This window comes from Gadus macrocephalus, chromosome 14 (genome assembly GCF_031168955.1).
Source record: "Gadus macrocephalus chromosome 14, ASM3116895v1".
NCBI lineage: Eukaryota > Metazoa > Chordata > Actinopteri > Gadiformes > Gadidae > Gadus > Gadus macrocephalus.
In genome coordinates, this window is record NC_082395.1 from 15,083,281 (window position 1) to 15,100,707 (window position 17,427).

A 17,427-nucleotide genomic window follows, 5' to 3' on the forward strand; every position below is an offset into this window, starting at 1 on the left:
GATGCCTTTGCTTGATTAGACAAGGTACACAATGGCCCTTTAAGGCTATATTCAGGGTTTTTGACATCATATAAAACTGAAAGGTGCAAACCTATAATATAACAAATGCAAGCAGATTATTGCAGTGAAAGCCACAAACTTTAAGGTAGTGCTGTATCGAAATTGACATAGTAAGTGGAATGCTAGTGCCTGAAAATAGTGAGCGTGACTGTCTGATTGGAGGCAATCTCATAAAGTCATGCAGGTGGGAAAATTGGGTGGATAAATGGCGCCCAAGCATATTTCCATAAAGCTAAAACTACATCGATGTAGTTTTTCAATGACTTCCACTAAATACAGATGATAAAAGGGTAAGTTTGCAGGGCAAATGACTGACAAAATATAAATATATCTACCATGCACAGAAATTTTAGCTGTAAAAGGTTATAGAGCATGAAATAAACAAGGATTCTCGAAGATTGTCTGACAACATTGGTTGTTTGTGAATGGTTCACATGAGAGAAGTGTGCTTTTTTCTGTCATTTACAAATGAATGATTTACTAATATAGGATTTATTTGAAACTGAAAAGCAAGGTAGTGGGTACATTATTTCAAGTGTACTCACTTTCAAGTACAAAGGGGTAAAACCCTCAATATTAGGCAATATACATTTTCAGGTCATCTGTGTATAATTCCAACAATATGTTAAACAAAACCAGATGTTAATAGAGAGAAATATCTGCATGTTCACAAACGTTTCTAATATCCATTAATCCAATATTAGGCAACCTTCCCCTAATTTTCAGCCAGGAAAACCTTGTTCACTGATTTTACCACTCTGGACTTGAGCTGTGAGTGCCAAACCAATTGTATGTGTATAAGGCTTGCACTCGGGCACAAACATAAGCTGGCCAATCCTTTGACTGCTGCAGAGTAATAAACCACATGAAAAAACTCAATAATAAAGTTCAACTGAATGTGCACTGCCTGGAACAGAGTCCCCTTTCCTCTCGAGGCTGTTTCAACACAGCCATCTAAAGAGCCACAAAGTAACCTCTATGTAATTGGATTACCAAGATAGAAATGCTACGGGCAAATCCAGGTAATGGGAATCCGCGGTCTGTGGGTCGGCCAACATCTCTCGCTCACCAAACATCTCATGCAGTTCAACATGATTTCCAGTGTGCAGTAATCCTCCAGCCTTGTACTGGAGCTCATGTGTTTTGCTGGTGTAGTACAACTTGCGTATAGCTTCCCTAGATATGCCAAACACACCGACTGCTACACGGCCATGGCATGAACCATGGCAAAAACGTATACAAGTCAATGTCCAGAATAAAAAAAAACTTGATTGGAATTACACCTCAGTCTGGAGCCATAAACAACTGGGCCGAACTAGAACTAGATTACTGTTGAGAATCAGTCCAAACAAACCATTGCTTGGCATCATCACATTGAGAAATACATTCCCATTGAAATAAATAATCTCTGGCAAATCACAGTTGAAAATTTAATAAAATTCTAGATACAAACTCTTATATTACACTTTGGTCTGTGATTTGAATAATGCATCAGGGTTGTAAGTAACAAGATTGCAGTGTATTCAAGTTGTAAAGCATCATTAATTAGGGAGTCAAATTCCTTTGTTTCATTTCCGACTCAGAAACAAACTATGGTCATGGGTGATAACTCTGCTAGTGGCTAAATTTGACTGAATATAAAAAACATCTACAGTCTGCCAGGTTGAATTCCCGGGACTCGGGCTCTGACGATACTGGAAAGCGGGAAAGCGGGTCATCTTGCCTCGCAACAAGCAGGAAGAAGCGGGAAGAACCCGGTGAAGCGATTTGATTGGCTGACGGATGCCTCTGCAAAGACTACTCCCCCATCCGTCAGCCACGCCTTCCCACGTCCGTTGACTGACGGTGCAGTGGGCACGAGGCGTCAGTGGTAACTCAGCGCCAACAACAACACCTACGACCACAATCAAACTATGAGGATGCGCTCTTTCATTCTCTTTAGTGCAGGTAATGAAAGGTTCTGAAAGATGGCATATCCATGTAGCTTACTAATGAATAAAATGCATACAAAAAACGTTGACATATGACCCACTATGTTCTGCTCTATATACCCAATGTTGACATCGTCCCAGCCAAAGAGTATTGGTATTAATACCTCATTCATTGTCCAAAATAATCCATAATAATTTCAATCGGGTTTTGTTGAGGGTACAAAATGAATCTTGAAGAAAACTCGTCCTAAGCGTCCCCGGCGAAATTATCGTCTATGATTTGATGACTGATTTCAACGATCAATGATAGTAACCCACCACAAACTGTTCACAAGAAGTCACAAATATATAGTACTTAACTTTGCCATTATCAGATAAAGATTATTGGTGGCCAAGTGCCTCACTTTAGCGTCCTTCACCCATCCAGCCACAGCATATTGGTAGGCATCAGTGCTCTTGAAAGCTTTCAAGATATCTCCACTGTATGGGGAGGGGTTGTGGACTAAATAAATATATATGTCATGAAGATTGATTTGAGGCAAGCATACTAATGGGCAAAAAAAAAAATAGGGATGACAAATAAGGATTGGAGCCTAAAATCGCTAATATCTCCGTCTCTCTCTAACATTCAGATGAGCGGTGTGGGCGGCCATACTTGGCGAGATCGGTCGTGCAAATGGCGGCGTTCCAGAAAACGTGACGTAGCTGAACCGTATGAATATAGACCAATGTGTGGCGCAGCGCCACAGAATCAACACCAATCGCCCCAAATTGATTCTGCTATTTTTTTTTCTTTTGGCGATTTTAAAAATAAATATCGTTCCGTTCATTCATCTCCGCATAGCACTCTTTTTCCCTGTCATTGTCGTTCACACTCACACAGAGACAAGCGTGCATACATGCCAATGGTGCGCGGGTACACTACCACTTATTGGATAAACCCGCGTATCGCTGATACATGCACACGCACTGACAGCGGATTCGCCCGCTCCTCCTCTCAACGCGCCTACAAAGGCAAACCCGAACCAGCGGGACATTTGCGATTAATGTGAAATGCGGTTATCGTTTATATATATTACGGTGTTAGACCATGGACATATTATAGAATGGACACCGGATTCCAAAATGGCGCCCATTCATTCCTATGTAAACTGCTCAATGGCGCAGGGCAACATCAAGGAGAGATATGCTTCTGCATCTCGGGAGCATAGCCACGCCCTAGTTCATGACGTACCGGATGCAGAAATATTCTTGTTTTTTTAGCACCCCTCCCCCGTCAACAAACCAGCGCATGGCCGGTACGGTCCCCCCCCCCCTCCCCCGTCAACAACTTCCCCCACAAAGGGGGAGACCCCCACAAAGATGGAATCATAACTCGAACACTGCATGGATGTATAAGTTAACTTCATAAATATGAAAGATTGCTCCATATAACATATAACACCAACAACATAGGTAATCTATGTAGGCCTAGAAAAAATTACAGTTCAATGTTATTGCTTAAGAAACAGATTCCTTCCAACTATTTACTAAAAATGCAATCAATAATTTATATACAAATAAATGGTAACATATCGATCAGCAATGAGGTTGGAGTAGCCTACCCACATAAATAATTGTAATACACCAACATTGTTAACTGCCATACACAGCTAAACAAGCAAATGAAAAATTAAATACTAACGCAACTGAAATGTTTAGGCTATTAACAAATGTTATAAAAATGATACCGCAATGCACCCGTTCTTTGTCTTACGATCTTTTGAATAAATGGATCAATAAATGGTGAATCGCAATGATCGCAGGCAGAGGAACGTGAGAGTCATTGAGCAGCAGCTGAACCAGTCTAAAAAAACCTTTATCACTAAAACACTTTTAGCGATAAAAAGTCACCACAGTGCCTAAAACCATCAACGTCATGTTAAGTAAAAGGAAAAACCTCGGACACGAGAAGTTAACAGAGCCGTGCACTAGGCCCTCGCGAATGCCGGGCCGACCCCTCCTTCTCCAGCAAAAAATGATAACATAAAATGGCTAATAAAACGCTTGAGGTGGCGTTTTGAAAAGAGAAAACTTATATTTTTTTAGTACATGGCATAAAGATAATTATGAGCCTTTGATTGATATCCAGTAATTTTATGCGGAGACACATTCCTGTTCCCCACTTGTATTGGAGTGAACGGAGATATCTATTTCTGGGCCCCTTGAATCGAGGGACCCGTCCACAGCCCGCTTAAACAGCTGCAATACCAGGCTTGGCCGCTGAGCACTGGTGGATTGCGGAAATATGCACTGTTCCCGGGGGCTTGTGTTAGACCCCCAGGCCGTTCTGCCGGCAATTTTAATTGGCTCTGCAGCAGAGGCTGGAGATCGGGAAGATCGGGAGGTCTCCCGGTGGGCCGGTGACGTGTTAAACCGAATTCTGTGACCCACCGAAAAGTGTGACCCCAGGGGGCGGGTCTTTCTTTTCTTGAAACGTTAATTCTAAACAGCATTTTACACAGTAGCCTACAATAGGAAATGCTCAAAAGGTAGATCACCTAATTAAACACTTGACTGTAGCTTTTTATGGGGAAAGAAGCAACGGTGATGGACCGTATTCTCCGTCAGCAGTCCAAGTCCCAACTTGGTGGCACTTTTCAAAAATACAATTTTCTCCGGCTCCGTTTGCCTTTTCTTTGCAGGCGGCGAACGCCGAAGTAGCTGCTCTATATATTTTTCTTCGATCTCCTGTTAGTTAAGCAACAGCGTTCACATGCGTTCTTGTGTACCAGTTATGTGCACCCCTGCTTATATGAACCAAAGAATGCTTTGGTTCACGAACCAGGCTCAAAAATACTAAATGATTTATATATAATAAATTTATGAGTAATAATAGCAAGTTGTTGCATGACTCGCCGTAAACAGAATGAGAGATTGTTCATACAGGAGGGGACGCCTGGAAATAGGATTCACAACTGCAGATGCTGCCACATTTGCAGACATCGACTCAGACAGATCTGCTAAATCTGTGCAGCTCGCTCAGTTTTTTTCTCTAGCAAAAAGCACCCTGGAGGAATGTGATTCAAACAAGGCTTTAATGCTGGATCACCTACATTTTTATTTAAAAGAAATGTGGCAATTTAATGCCGTAGACCAGTGGTTCTCAAACTTTTAATACCGCGTACCACCACAGAAAATATTTGTCTCCCCAAGTACCAGCGTTATTACAGATGTTATAAATATAATCCATACAGTAGCGTAGGCCAGCGGCCTTATTCAGCTACACACATCTCATGCAGGAGGCACATTTATTCTTAAAAATAATATTATTATTAGCTGTTGTCAGCTGTACAAAGTGGTAGCACTAGAATAGAGACACGGAAACACATACACACACAGCAAGTGAGAACATGATCTCATGGTAAATGTATTTCCATGTGTACAGTGGCGGCTGGTGGTTTTAAAGTGAGGGAGGAAGGACTGCGTGCTTGGTGGCCATCGGCCTGCTTGCACTGCTAGTGGCGAATGGTGGCATAAGTATGTGAGACTCAAGTTGTTTCAAGGTGTTTTGGGGAACTACTAAATAGCAGGGAGGGATAATTATGTGCATTGATACAAATCCACCAGTGGCAGCATTGTACTTTAAAAGCTGGTGGGCAGCATGTCTTGGACTACAAGGGCAGAAGGAAAAGATGCAAAACCTTGATTTGTAAAACTAAATTAAGAAATCTGGGCCTAGCATTGGGTCTATTTTTGCCCAGTTGTTATTAGTTGTTATTTTGCTATGTTTATTTTCAGCTACAATTGTTTTAAGAAAAATGACCAAAAAAGTGACAAGACCAAAAGGGATGCCATTTAAAATGCATCATGCTCTGCATTATTCACTAACATAACAACCTTTCCACAATATCAAACAGAATCAGAGCAACAAACAATTAAAAGAACAACAAGAACATTATTTCACAAATATTTGCATGAGCTGTAAGCCTAACATTGTTTGAGGCAAATGTGGATGTTAATGGTCGTCTCAGAATGTTGGTTATGGAGTTAAGACAATTAACATTGAGGGACTTCATTTATAGATAAAGTCAATCGCGGGCAGCCCGGCCGCGGGCTCCGCTACCCGGCCGCGGGCTCCGCAACCTCCGCTACGGAAACGCCAATATAACCGAACAGAGCCGCACCGTACCGCAACGAACAGTAGCACAGAGCTTGGTGGAAACAAGGCATACGACTGAGTGGGTTTGTTGGTTCTCGTAACATAGACTTGAGGGGATAACCCCTCCTTCCAGGCTGCGCAGGCATGCGCTATGAACAGATGTAGGCAGAATCCAGATCCCTTAGCTAGTCACATCCACTCAGAGGAGGACTTTCCTCCTCTCCCATTGAACCCCATGTTATTCACCGGCCGCCAACACTTTCGGGGAAATGAATGGGAGTCAATAGAGGCTGAGGGAAGAACATCCTCCCTGAAATAATTGCCAATAGGCGATAGATATTCATTCTTGCATGCTCGTGCCTTGAATCATACAAAAATTAACATTTTGAGTATGCAAATTATTCTTAAGTGTGTAGCCCCGCCTTCTCCAGTGAACTAGCCCCGCCTTCTCCAGTGAACTAAGAAAGCCGGCTCTTTGACGAAGGGGGATTTTACCCCCTCTGTTTTACATAGGCAAAATAGTGGAATTACAGGGCGTGCCAACCCGCGACCGTACCAGCTTAGCATTGTGGCAGAATTTCCTACAACTAAATAAAGATAAAACTTAGATAAGCGTTTTCGTTGCCAAAGATGAGACTGAATGTTAGCCCAAGCCTCGAGTCCCACTCCTTGAGAATGTATATTATGGATTCAGAAGAAAATTTCAGCAGCCATATCAAGTCAGTGAAAAAGAAAAATCTGTACTAGGGGTGAACGATACATATGTATTCATATTGAACTGAATCGGTACAGACGTCACGGTTCGGTGCACAGATTTACACGGAGAATACACAGTATAAAATTAAATAAAACTGGTGGGCGAATTAATTGTAATGCCAAACTAATGCTACACACGTCGTCCGTTGATTGGTCGACAGAATCACATTTCCGTGAGACGGGGGAATAATAAACAATCACATTATCCGCAAGATATTTCTGGACAACGGCGAATGCTTCGTTTATTGAAGAAAATGTCGCACAAAAGTTTGCCGTCCTACATTATTGATCTTTGTACATTGTGCGTGTTCTTCTTTTACCTTGGATTTATTAGCAGGCAACACTGTGTCGGGGTGCTATGAGCTCACAATGCTAACGTAGCTCCCGCGGCTATCGCGGATAGCCCCCCCCCATAAGGGTACCGTCGGTGGTGGAAACGTGAGCCGTAACTGAGCTGCTCTGAAACGCACCTTCACTACTCCACCCAGCCGCACCGAACCGACCCGCACCCTCAAGTGGAAATGCGCCATAAGGGTAGTGTCGGCGGTAGTAATGCGAGCCGTAACCGTGCTGCGCCGAACCGCACCTTCACTACTCCACCCAGCCGCACCGAACCGACTCGCACCCTCCGGTGTAAATGCGCAAATTCTGTGTGATTTGCACTTTCATAAATAAGACATGCTGAATTTTCCGTTTCACAACTTGTGTTATTTAGTTTACAAGTTACGGATGGAGTCTGGAGATGATGTGGGATGTTTACATCTTAGATTACCCAGTTCAGGCTGCTGCAGCTAGCTCAGGAGAGACTGTATGACACTAGGTGGTACAACCTGAAACATAAAAACGAATTGCCTTCTGCATTTTTTTTTTTTTTTTTTTTCTTCATTGTACTGTACTTGTACCGAACCGTGATGTCTGAACCGAGGTATGAACCGAACCGTGACTTCAGTGTACCGTTACACCCCTACTGCCTAACATCATCTAAAATGATGAATAAGAGGCCTCATGTCTAAACAAGACGGAAAAAAACTTAGCCATGCATTTATTCTAGAAGGTTTGATTATTGTTACGGTCTCTTTGCAGGCCTTAAAAAACATCTTAGGCAGTTACAGCTTGTTCAGAATGCAGCTGCTTGAGTTCTTACAAAGACCAAAAACTAAAACTCACAGTCACAGCAGGATTCAGCTCTATGCAACAGATTGCTGGAATAAACTAACAGACCATTGTATTAAATCAAGGTTAAAATAACAACAATAGCCTTTGCTTTCTGCTAAACAATTTCTTAAATTTGACCTCGTTTTATTCAAATGTTATTTCATGCATTCTTTGAAATGTGTTGCATAAAGTTGACTTGACTTTGTGCTAGATTGATTTACAAATTAGACCTCTTGCTGATTTGTTTAAAAAAGGTATGATTTTTGCTATTTACTTTTTAACTGTTAACCGGATATTCAAATATCAGTTTTGTAATCAAACATAACAACACTCTACTTAATAATACTCTAAAGGAATTGGGAGTAGTGGAGCATGCAGTCCTCTGCCGTTACCTTTATCAGCGAGGTCTTCAATGATGATGTACTCCTAAGTTGTTTTTAGCAACTAGCAGCTTCTGCTTTTTCCCTCTAAACTGAGATAGTATTTCTCGAGTGGTTATCCCAACATCTTTCATACATTGTTAAGATTTGATGTCACTGAGAGCACTTTAAACTTACCTATAGCCTGTTATTCAACTACATGCTAATGGTAAGCAAGTAATTTCATTGCAGATATCATGAGTTGCCACGTAAGCTATGGAGAAGGTCTCCAACAGGATATCCGGCTACAGAGAGGGCTCTCTGTGTCTACGTACAGCACTTTAGCATGCACATGCATTTGAAAAGGCACCATCAGGTGTTACTCTCACCATTTCTGTGAAAAAAAAACGAGCTGTGCAAACCCAGCTCACGACACTATTTCAACAACCGCTGTCTGGGAATTCAGAACGGGCAAAAGCCATAACCAAGCCTATTGGTGTTTTCATGCTGCTGATCAACGGCCTTTTTCCGTTGTTGACAAACAAGCAGTTTTTTTTAATTTTCCCAATAACTATGAACCGTACCGTCCTGTACCGTACCGTGACTTCAAAACCAAGGTATGTACCGAACCGGGACTTTTGTGTACCGTTACACCCCTAGTATTTTGATACGTAATATGTTACATTTCAACAAGCTTGTAGCTTAAACTTACCTGGGACATATCTGTAGTCATTGCTGATCAAAAGTGATTTCAATAATATCAATAAAATCACATCCAATAAATTATGTATTAATCTAAACACTCAAACACTACCAAAACCTCCCAACTCACGCCACGCATCGCTAATTTGCGTCACACAATTGCCAGTTAGAGTGGAACACGGATATTGTCTTTTTATTCTCAAAGTCTCCCGCCTGCCAACTGGGATGGGCTCAATCTTGCATATTGCGATTTAAAATTAAGTAAAGACCAACTTATTGCGGACGGCAGCACGCCTGACTGCAGTTCCCTACCAGGGTGAACAACGCTGTGGAGAATTGTGAACAAGATATGAAATAACTAATTTACATAAATAATTGGATGTTTTGGGTCAATTATTTTGTAAATTCTATCAATAAAAGCATGGTTAAGGATTAGATTATGCTTTGCTATTCATATCGCGGCAGAAATGCTTTCTCACAAAACAAGGCATTAAACACTAGTATTTCTAGTGCTGACGACTAGCCACTTCGGCATTGACTAGTCAAAACATCCCTTCTGTACTATTCATGCATCGTTTTCCCTTTGAAGCAGTATGAGTATCTTGCACAGCTGTCCATGAAGGTACTGTATGATTATAATGAAATATCTCATCACTGCCTGTTTTGTAGTCATCTACTGCTACCTACTCAAACACTAAAATATGACTGCTATTGGAAGTATGACAAATGACTTGGCAAATGTACTTTCAATTTGTGCTATATGCTTCCCAGCTGTGTATTTCCCCTGTTAATACTGCCTTACATCATGAAAAGAGGTCCGTTTTCTGCCTCATGTGCTATGCATTTTATATGGGTCATCATTACTATAAAAACAATTTGAATAAGTCCATAAATGCTCCCTCACTCCATTATAGCAAATGCCTTCTTAGCCCTTCGTAAAACCGTATAAGCCGTGTCTGAACTTGTCCACGAATCCCTACTCATTTGCTAGCAACTTTGTTCTTTAATCAAGCAATCTTTTATCAGGGAAAATTTTCTCAACAGCAAGTACAAATTCAAAACTTTAACTGGGATTTTCGCCCAGGTCCGTTTTCATAAAATGGACTCAATGAGAAGTATCTAATTACTTTGCTGGCTAAACTTCATACGATTGCTGCACCTCAGACAATAGACACTACATCTTTGACAGTCAGAGATGTAGTGTGCTATTGTTTCCATTGGACAACGTGACATATTAGTCTTGCGCAGTTGCCTTGTTTGTAACAATGGAAAGACATTTATAGTAATGTGCCACATCCTACTTTGTAATTACTAAGTCATAATTAATAATTATTAAATTGATTAGACAAAATATTACTAAGGCATTACAAATAGTAAAAAGTGTTGGACTTAATTTTAATGTTGCCAGATTCTGAACAAAACATTGTATAACATTTTCTGTTAGGGTGTTTAAGGGATGTGGAAAGAAATTTAAATTATATACCTGGCAAACAGCTATAAAAGCTAAAAATGAAATTGTCAGGAATATATAGCTACATATTTACAACCAGCCTTAACTTGCAACCTACCCTTAATAATAATAATAATTCATTCATTTTCTATAGCGCTTTTCAGTGACCCAAAGAAGCTAAACATAAAACACGAAGAAGAGGGAGATGAGAATCAGGGGGGACAAGCGGAAGACCGCGCAACAGAGAACAGAAGCAAGGTGGAGTGTGATAGTAGATAGGGATAAGGGTGGTTATGGGTAGGGGAGGTCATAGGCTTGGGAAAAGAGGTAGGTTTTTAAACGGGATTTGAATATGGGAAGCGAGGGAGGTTGGGGGAGAGAGTTCCAGAGTCGTGGTGCTGTTCTTGAGATGGCTCTGTCACCGAATGCAATTACAGCCTTCCACTGTTACCGCCACTGGCCTTGCAGGTCAAGATTGTTGCACAATAGACACTTTGATTGAAGTTGCTGAGAGCAGGGAGGATGCAGCTCGCTGACTTTACACACCTAGGGCAAACCTGTCTTTTCCAGTTTACGCTACTTATAACAAAACGTATTCATTGGACGTTACCACTCACTCAGAGGTGACAACAATAATGAGGACATATCTTATATTTTCCATTTTATATAACAGGTTTGTGTCCAATAAAATGTGTGACAATGAGGGGAAGGAAATGGCTTAACGGGAGAACATGAAAACTATGAAACAATACTCTCGCTGGAACAACAATGCAGCTCTTGTATTGACTGTCTTGAAATAATTTTTTGGCCAACTGCAGGGAATGGACTGCATACAAACACACTTTGATTTTTGATTTGTTTATATTTTCTTCATGAAAACAATCCTGCAATATGATGAATAAAAGTATCATAGACTGTGTGTACAACATACTACAAATGACTCAACATACCCTTCTATTTTAGGGTATCCATAGCCCAGCAGCTGTCAAAAGAGCATTCATTCAATTGAAGATATCAGATCAGATAAGCCTATGCTCCCTAATCGCAAAATAGGAGTACAATTCAAGGCCAAGGCAAACGAGAAAGCATTTCAGCAGCACTGCAACCCAAGCACTGACAATATTTGGCTTGCATGGGAGATGAGTGGAACATGGGCTGAAATCCCACAACAAGATGAATAACAAAGCTCTGCCAAAGTAATAACACTTTAGCAGGCATAGAGGCTGTGTTCTAGTCCATTTAGATATTTCATTAAAAAACTAACTTGTATTATAAATACAACCAGGTTTTCTTGGAAAGACCAAGAATCATACAGAATTCATTAAACTAAAGAGTTCCTTGTCAACATTTAGTACTATACGTGAAAAAAGAAAGCCAATATCAAGATGAAGACCTAGAAACAAATGCTAAATGATATAAATCTTGTGCTTTTAGATAGAACACTAGTGTATTGGATAATTGTAGGGCAAAATTAGAGTAGCTTAGGCCAAAGGAGAAGGATGAAGGTGGATCCTGTGATAACAAACCTGCACTTCACATTCACACGACCTATATGGAATCATCCAACTGGTTCACAGCCCCCAGCCCCTCTCCCCCCAGAGATGCTACAGATTGCCAGCTAGCTTTCAGCAGGTATGCTAAAAGGTTTCCTTTTTTTTTCCATCAACTGATGTTTTGCCTTGGAGCATTGTATAGCCCACGTAATTCCCCTGCCATGAAGCAATCTCATGTTTGGGCCTCTTAGCAAACAGGGTAAAACCTGCATTCTTTCCACACGGTTTCTTAGTTACCCGGTTTTGCGTTGGAGCAAACTTATTACAAGGTATATAATGGATCAAATCCTCATCAAAATAATTTGGCCATAGATATATATCCAGACCTTTAACTGATATTACAATTTTCTCAACACAATACACTACAAAACGATTAAACATGAACCTTTATTCCTTTCAATGAGTGACGTTATGAAAAACAAACATTCTATTGGACCAGCGATTTCACAAAGTCCTAAATAACAATAATACTGTGAGTGAAACAAATGACATATACTTGGCATGATACAGCTTTTGCCTGCGTGATGAAGTGGGAATTACAGCAATTGTTCACTTGCAAAAAAGTTATTACCGGTAAGTATTCACAAGTAGCGGAAAGGAGAATTGTGGTGAACCACTTTTCAGGTAGGATTCAGCTTCAAATTTGTTAAAACTGTTATTGTGTGGTTTTTCAGTTTCAACAACTTGGCACCGACTTGTGAGGCGTCACCCAAGCAAACTGTTGTTGTACACTACACCACTTTCCTTGAAAACCTCAGGCAGTTATATATATTTTTTCTCAGGCAGCGTACGCAAAGATTTAAAAATGTAGGAATGGCTCATTGATTTTCAACACAAGAGATAAAGAAATGTTTCCAAGAAAGGCTAAGGCGGCTTTAGTGAACCTTTCATTCTTACAAAATTGCAGGGGTGGTAACACAAGAAAACACTGAATGTATGTTTCCCAAGTTAATGAGGTCAATTTTCTAGGTGAGGTTCAGCATATTGTTGAAACTATTACATTTGTATCCAATAGTTTGTTGCATCAACTTGCATGGGTCATCAAATTTAGCGTATACTGCAAACGGTTCATCATAGTTGGGGCATGCATATTTTCAACCTTATCACCATTTATTCAAACTACAGTTAAATTCAAACTAAATATTCATACAGTAGAAAGTGTTAACAGCATGATTTATTTGTACTTAACATTATAGCCTCAAACTGGCTTTGCCAAATTTGTTTGTGCAACCTCGACCTTGCACCTTCAGCAAGCCAGTTAATTCATCAGTTCACCAACCATAATCAGTTAAAGATCCAATGGCATGCTACTTTATGGATGCTTTTATATAGGTGTTATTGGGCCCCTAATACAGTACTTGAAGTTGTTCAAGAAATTCAGCTTTGGTGCAGAATTACAGCCACTGCGAGCCAGTCCCACAATGAGCTTTCCACAGACATGTCGTTTTTTAGAGGCGGGTCAAAGTGGAGGGGTTGTGGCCCTGAGCAGCTTGCGGCCACGGTACCATGCGCTCGTGGTTACAGTGGATGTATCGCAATGGCGAGACCGTTTTTTGGCCTTGTTCTTTAAATATTCTAGAACACTCCGGGTGCTCCGGAGTGTTATTCAACTACATGCTAATGGTAAGTAATTTCATAGCAGATATCATGAGTTGCTACGACAAATCATCCTATGACTTCTTGGGGAGCACTATAGGCCTACCACTCAAGGCGAGGTTAGCATCGAAGCAGAAATATAGAACTTTCTGAGCCCCTGGATTGTGGAAAGTTGTTCCCCCGCCTTGCCAAGTTAGCACGGAGGTATTTGTGCATCACTGCAACGTCGGTTCCCTCAGAGCGGGTGTTTTCGGCGGCTGGACTGACGGTCACCAGGCTGAGGTCGCGTCTGACCCCAGAGCATGTCAACATGCTCATCTTTCTGAACAAAAATCCGTAGACTGGTTGGTTAAGTTATAACATGATTGTTTTGTATTATTATTGTTATTATTTTGGTAAGAAACTGGGGTTGTGTTTATTTTTAGTTATGTTTATGAGCACCGGCTCATAAGAGCAGAGTGGTGCATAACTATTGAACGGATCTGGTTTAACTGAGTTGTTCATCTAATAATAAAGGTCCCAATGAGGAAAACCCGCTGCATTTGTATTTTCATTTCCTATTGATTATTTATTTTATTTTAATGTAAAATATTAACGATTAATCGACTAATTGATCGTTAATTCTCCCGACGATCGACTAAGACAACTTAATCGAATGCCCATCCCTACCAGAGACGTCAAAGAACCCGACGTGTTATGCGCCATAACACCAACAGCAGAACAGTTATCCAAATAACAAAGAATGCTAATGCTCGTTTAACACCTAACGCCATTTTTAGCTACTGGGGGACCATAGGCAGGCTAGAGGAACTCATTAATGTTAGAAAACCTCATGAAGTCAAAATTTTCACGGCATCATGGGATCGTTAACTAAAAGAGCCAGTTTGACAATGTGCCCCTGTTAGACACCCAACTGCCCATCAATCATTCAATTTTGTCTTGTTGGAGATATATTATGGCAGAGGGAACTTTTAAGAAGTAGGATTATGCTACAGAGAGATAACATGATAGCTTCTCCATATGGGTGTCTGACTGTCTGTCCTTTCAGCGGTCTACACAAGCAAAACCATTTTACTCTTTGTTCAATTGTGGGATCATCATGACAATTTAAATGGATGTCAATATAAGCAAACAGAGCAACTCTGCTTATCCCTGTATTCAACTGAAATGAACTTTCTGCCAAATATTTGCTAGAGCCGGGCATTTAATCAGTTAATCTAGCAAATAATATATAGATGATAGTGTACATTAGTAGCCTGCACTAAGCAGAATATACCAATACTGTAATATTTTTACCTCCACTGGTAAAATATGTACAATGTTGCAGATAACAGAAAAACCTGGCTGGTATCCAATTTTACAGACTTACCAAGATAGGCATCTTGTTTGACATACAGTAGAAGGACTGTTTGCGGAATATATTCATTATGAAAGCATTGGGGAAATGGCAGTACCCGGCATTTACACAAACGATAAAAACAACAACGACAACCCGGACAGACCCTTGAAGAAGTCCTATTCTCTAATTCAGGTTACAAACTGCCATGAGAGGTACGGTTTACATGTGTGAAAATATAAGAGAGCACCATATTACGAGAGGAGCAAAACAGCTGGACAAAATAAGCAGCTGGTACTGTACAAAGCAGTATTTTGACATTATAGGAAGAAATTACATTTTGATAGTGGAATTAAATGTGTAGGCTATAATGTTCCAGGAGCTTTTGCTCAAACACTTGATTGTTTATTGTTAAGCATTGGACACATAAATACGGTATTATTGTTTGTGGAGTCATACATTTTTGCCATTTACCATTACATGTTTTTTATAATATAATGTATCTATAAAACGGCTGATTAGTACATCTAGAGCAATATATCAAACATATTCAGTGATGTCTGCTAGAAATGTGCAGGTGTTACAGAAGACATCCCAAGTTGGAAAAGAAGACCATGTTGGAATAGTATTCAGGACACTTGATTTTTCCATCTACAGTGAGTCCCCATGAGAAAGTAGCATTGCCATTTTCATTAGCCCCTTGGGAATTATCAATGTGGAGTGGAGATAATTACAATGACTTTGTTAACATCATGTAAGTTGGGAAAAAAAGGCTGCTGGATATCTATCACAGTGAACAATTAGAGGCTATTTGGCAGACTGATCCGGGGGATTATAATAAATAAAACACCAATCAATCATTTCTCAGCGAATGTATTTCTAACTTGATTATTTGGCATGGTCAAACATTGGCACAGGTATATGTCATTGTATATTGTACAACCATATTGGTGTCTATATTATTCAATTAAATTGTAACCTTTAATATATAGGTTCTTCCTGGTGTGTTTACTGTGATGTCTGATCAACTATATTGGAGTTTTCGGTAGGATAACATTAATTAACTTACTTAGTATTTGTAGTGGTTGATCAATGTCATTGACTCCCCAACTATGTGACAACAACAAAACTAACAAGTTTGATCAAAGATTGACTGTTATAAAGACATAACCCTAACTGCCAACCGTCAGTTATATGACCCTGCAATGGTACGTGTTACATGTATGCATGCCAATTGTTCACTGATAACGTTTTGACATCTATTATAAACGTTTATAATAGACGAACACTGTATAGCTGCAGACAAGTTGTTTTGTTCAATGGGGTTATCGATTCGACTGCCTTACTGTTAAGTGTGGTTTAAACCAAGCGTTGCAAATATGCCAGAGTTGATTACGTTCACAAATTCACATAACCATCTTTGGTTAAACTTCAAGTATTCATTAGCTACTGTGGCTAACTTAGCATGAGAGGCGCTAGCTAGCTAGTATATCAGACAATGAGCTCCCAGTGCAGGCACGCTAGCTCGCTGCTCCATGCTGTGACGGTTAGTTTGTTACAGCTAGCCAGCTCGCTTTGCACGCAACGTTAGTAGCGTGCTAGCGACTTTTAGCATTATCAATAATAAGAATACGTTAAGAAACTTACCGATTTACCAAGCCACTTCTAATCCAAGCCCACGTTGGCCCATGATGGTGAATATTCCATACAATAACGAGTCGGTGTATTACACTAAATCTACAGCAACCAAAAATGAAAAACAAGGCACCAGAAACCAGTGGCAATGCACTCCCCAAGACATCCAACACAAGAGAGGAGGGGAGGCCAGCGATTCACTGGACTTCTGCCATCACACTTCGAGATACCGTTCCAAATTGAAAACAACGACTCGAGAGGGCATTTTACCAAAACGCGTTTAAATCATACAGATTTTAAGCTTCGCGTGTTATCTCCTCGAAATTAATCCAATAGCGAATAGCTTTCCATCCAGGTTAATTCCTTGGTAATTTGTGTTTCTGGATGTACGCCGCGGCGGTTCTTCGTATCCCCCCCAAAGCTGGAGACTGATACAATGTAACCAACAAGCAGTTCGAGCTGCTGGTGGGAAATCCAGGACCGTTGCTCCACTCGGAATGAACTGTCACTCGAAAGCATCGTGCTAAAGATATGGAACTGGATTCGTAATAATAAAGGATTGAGCTTTCTGATCAACGTGCAAACATTATTTGCATGCAGTTCAACAACCCGCGCAAATTGTAAAATGTTAGATGTAATATAAATATAAGAGTACAATTGTTGCCATTTTAAGGGACATTTACATCAAAATAATTAGAAATCCGAAAATGGAATACCCCTACAAGGTCTTCCGATAAACTATGAATAAATCTC

General features: G+C 40.4%; 1 protein-coding gene across 1 annotated transcript in view; it reads right to left on the reverse strand.

Annotated features, from left to right (window-relative positions):
* The window catches only part of LOC132471544 (zinc finger protein 609-like), a 97,560-nt gene extending 80,420 nt beyond the window's left edge, over positions 1-17,140 (reverse strand). The window contains exon 1 of the mRNA XM_060070656.1: positions 16,687-17,140. The gene's annotated coding sequence lies outside the window, so the exon portion shown is untranslated. The remainder of the gene's footprint in view (positions 1-16,686) is intronic.
* Between the last annotated feature and the right edge of the window lie 287 nt (positions 17,141-17,427).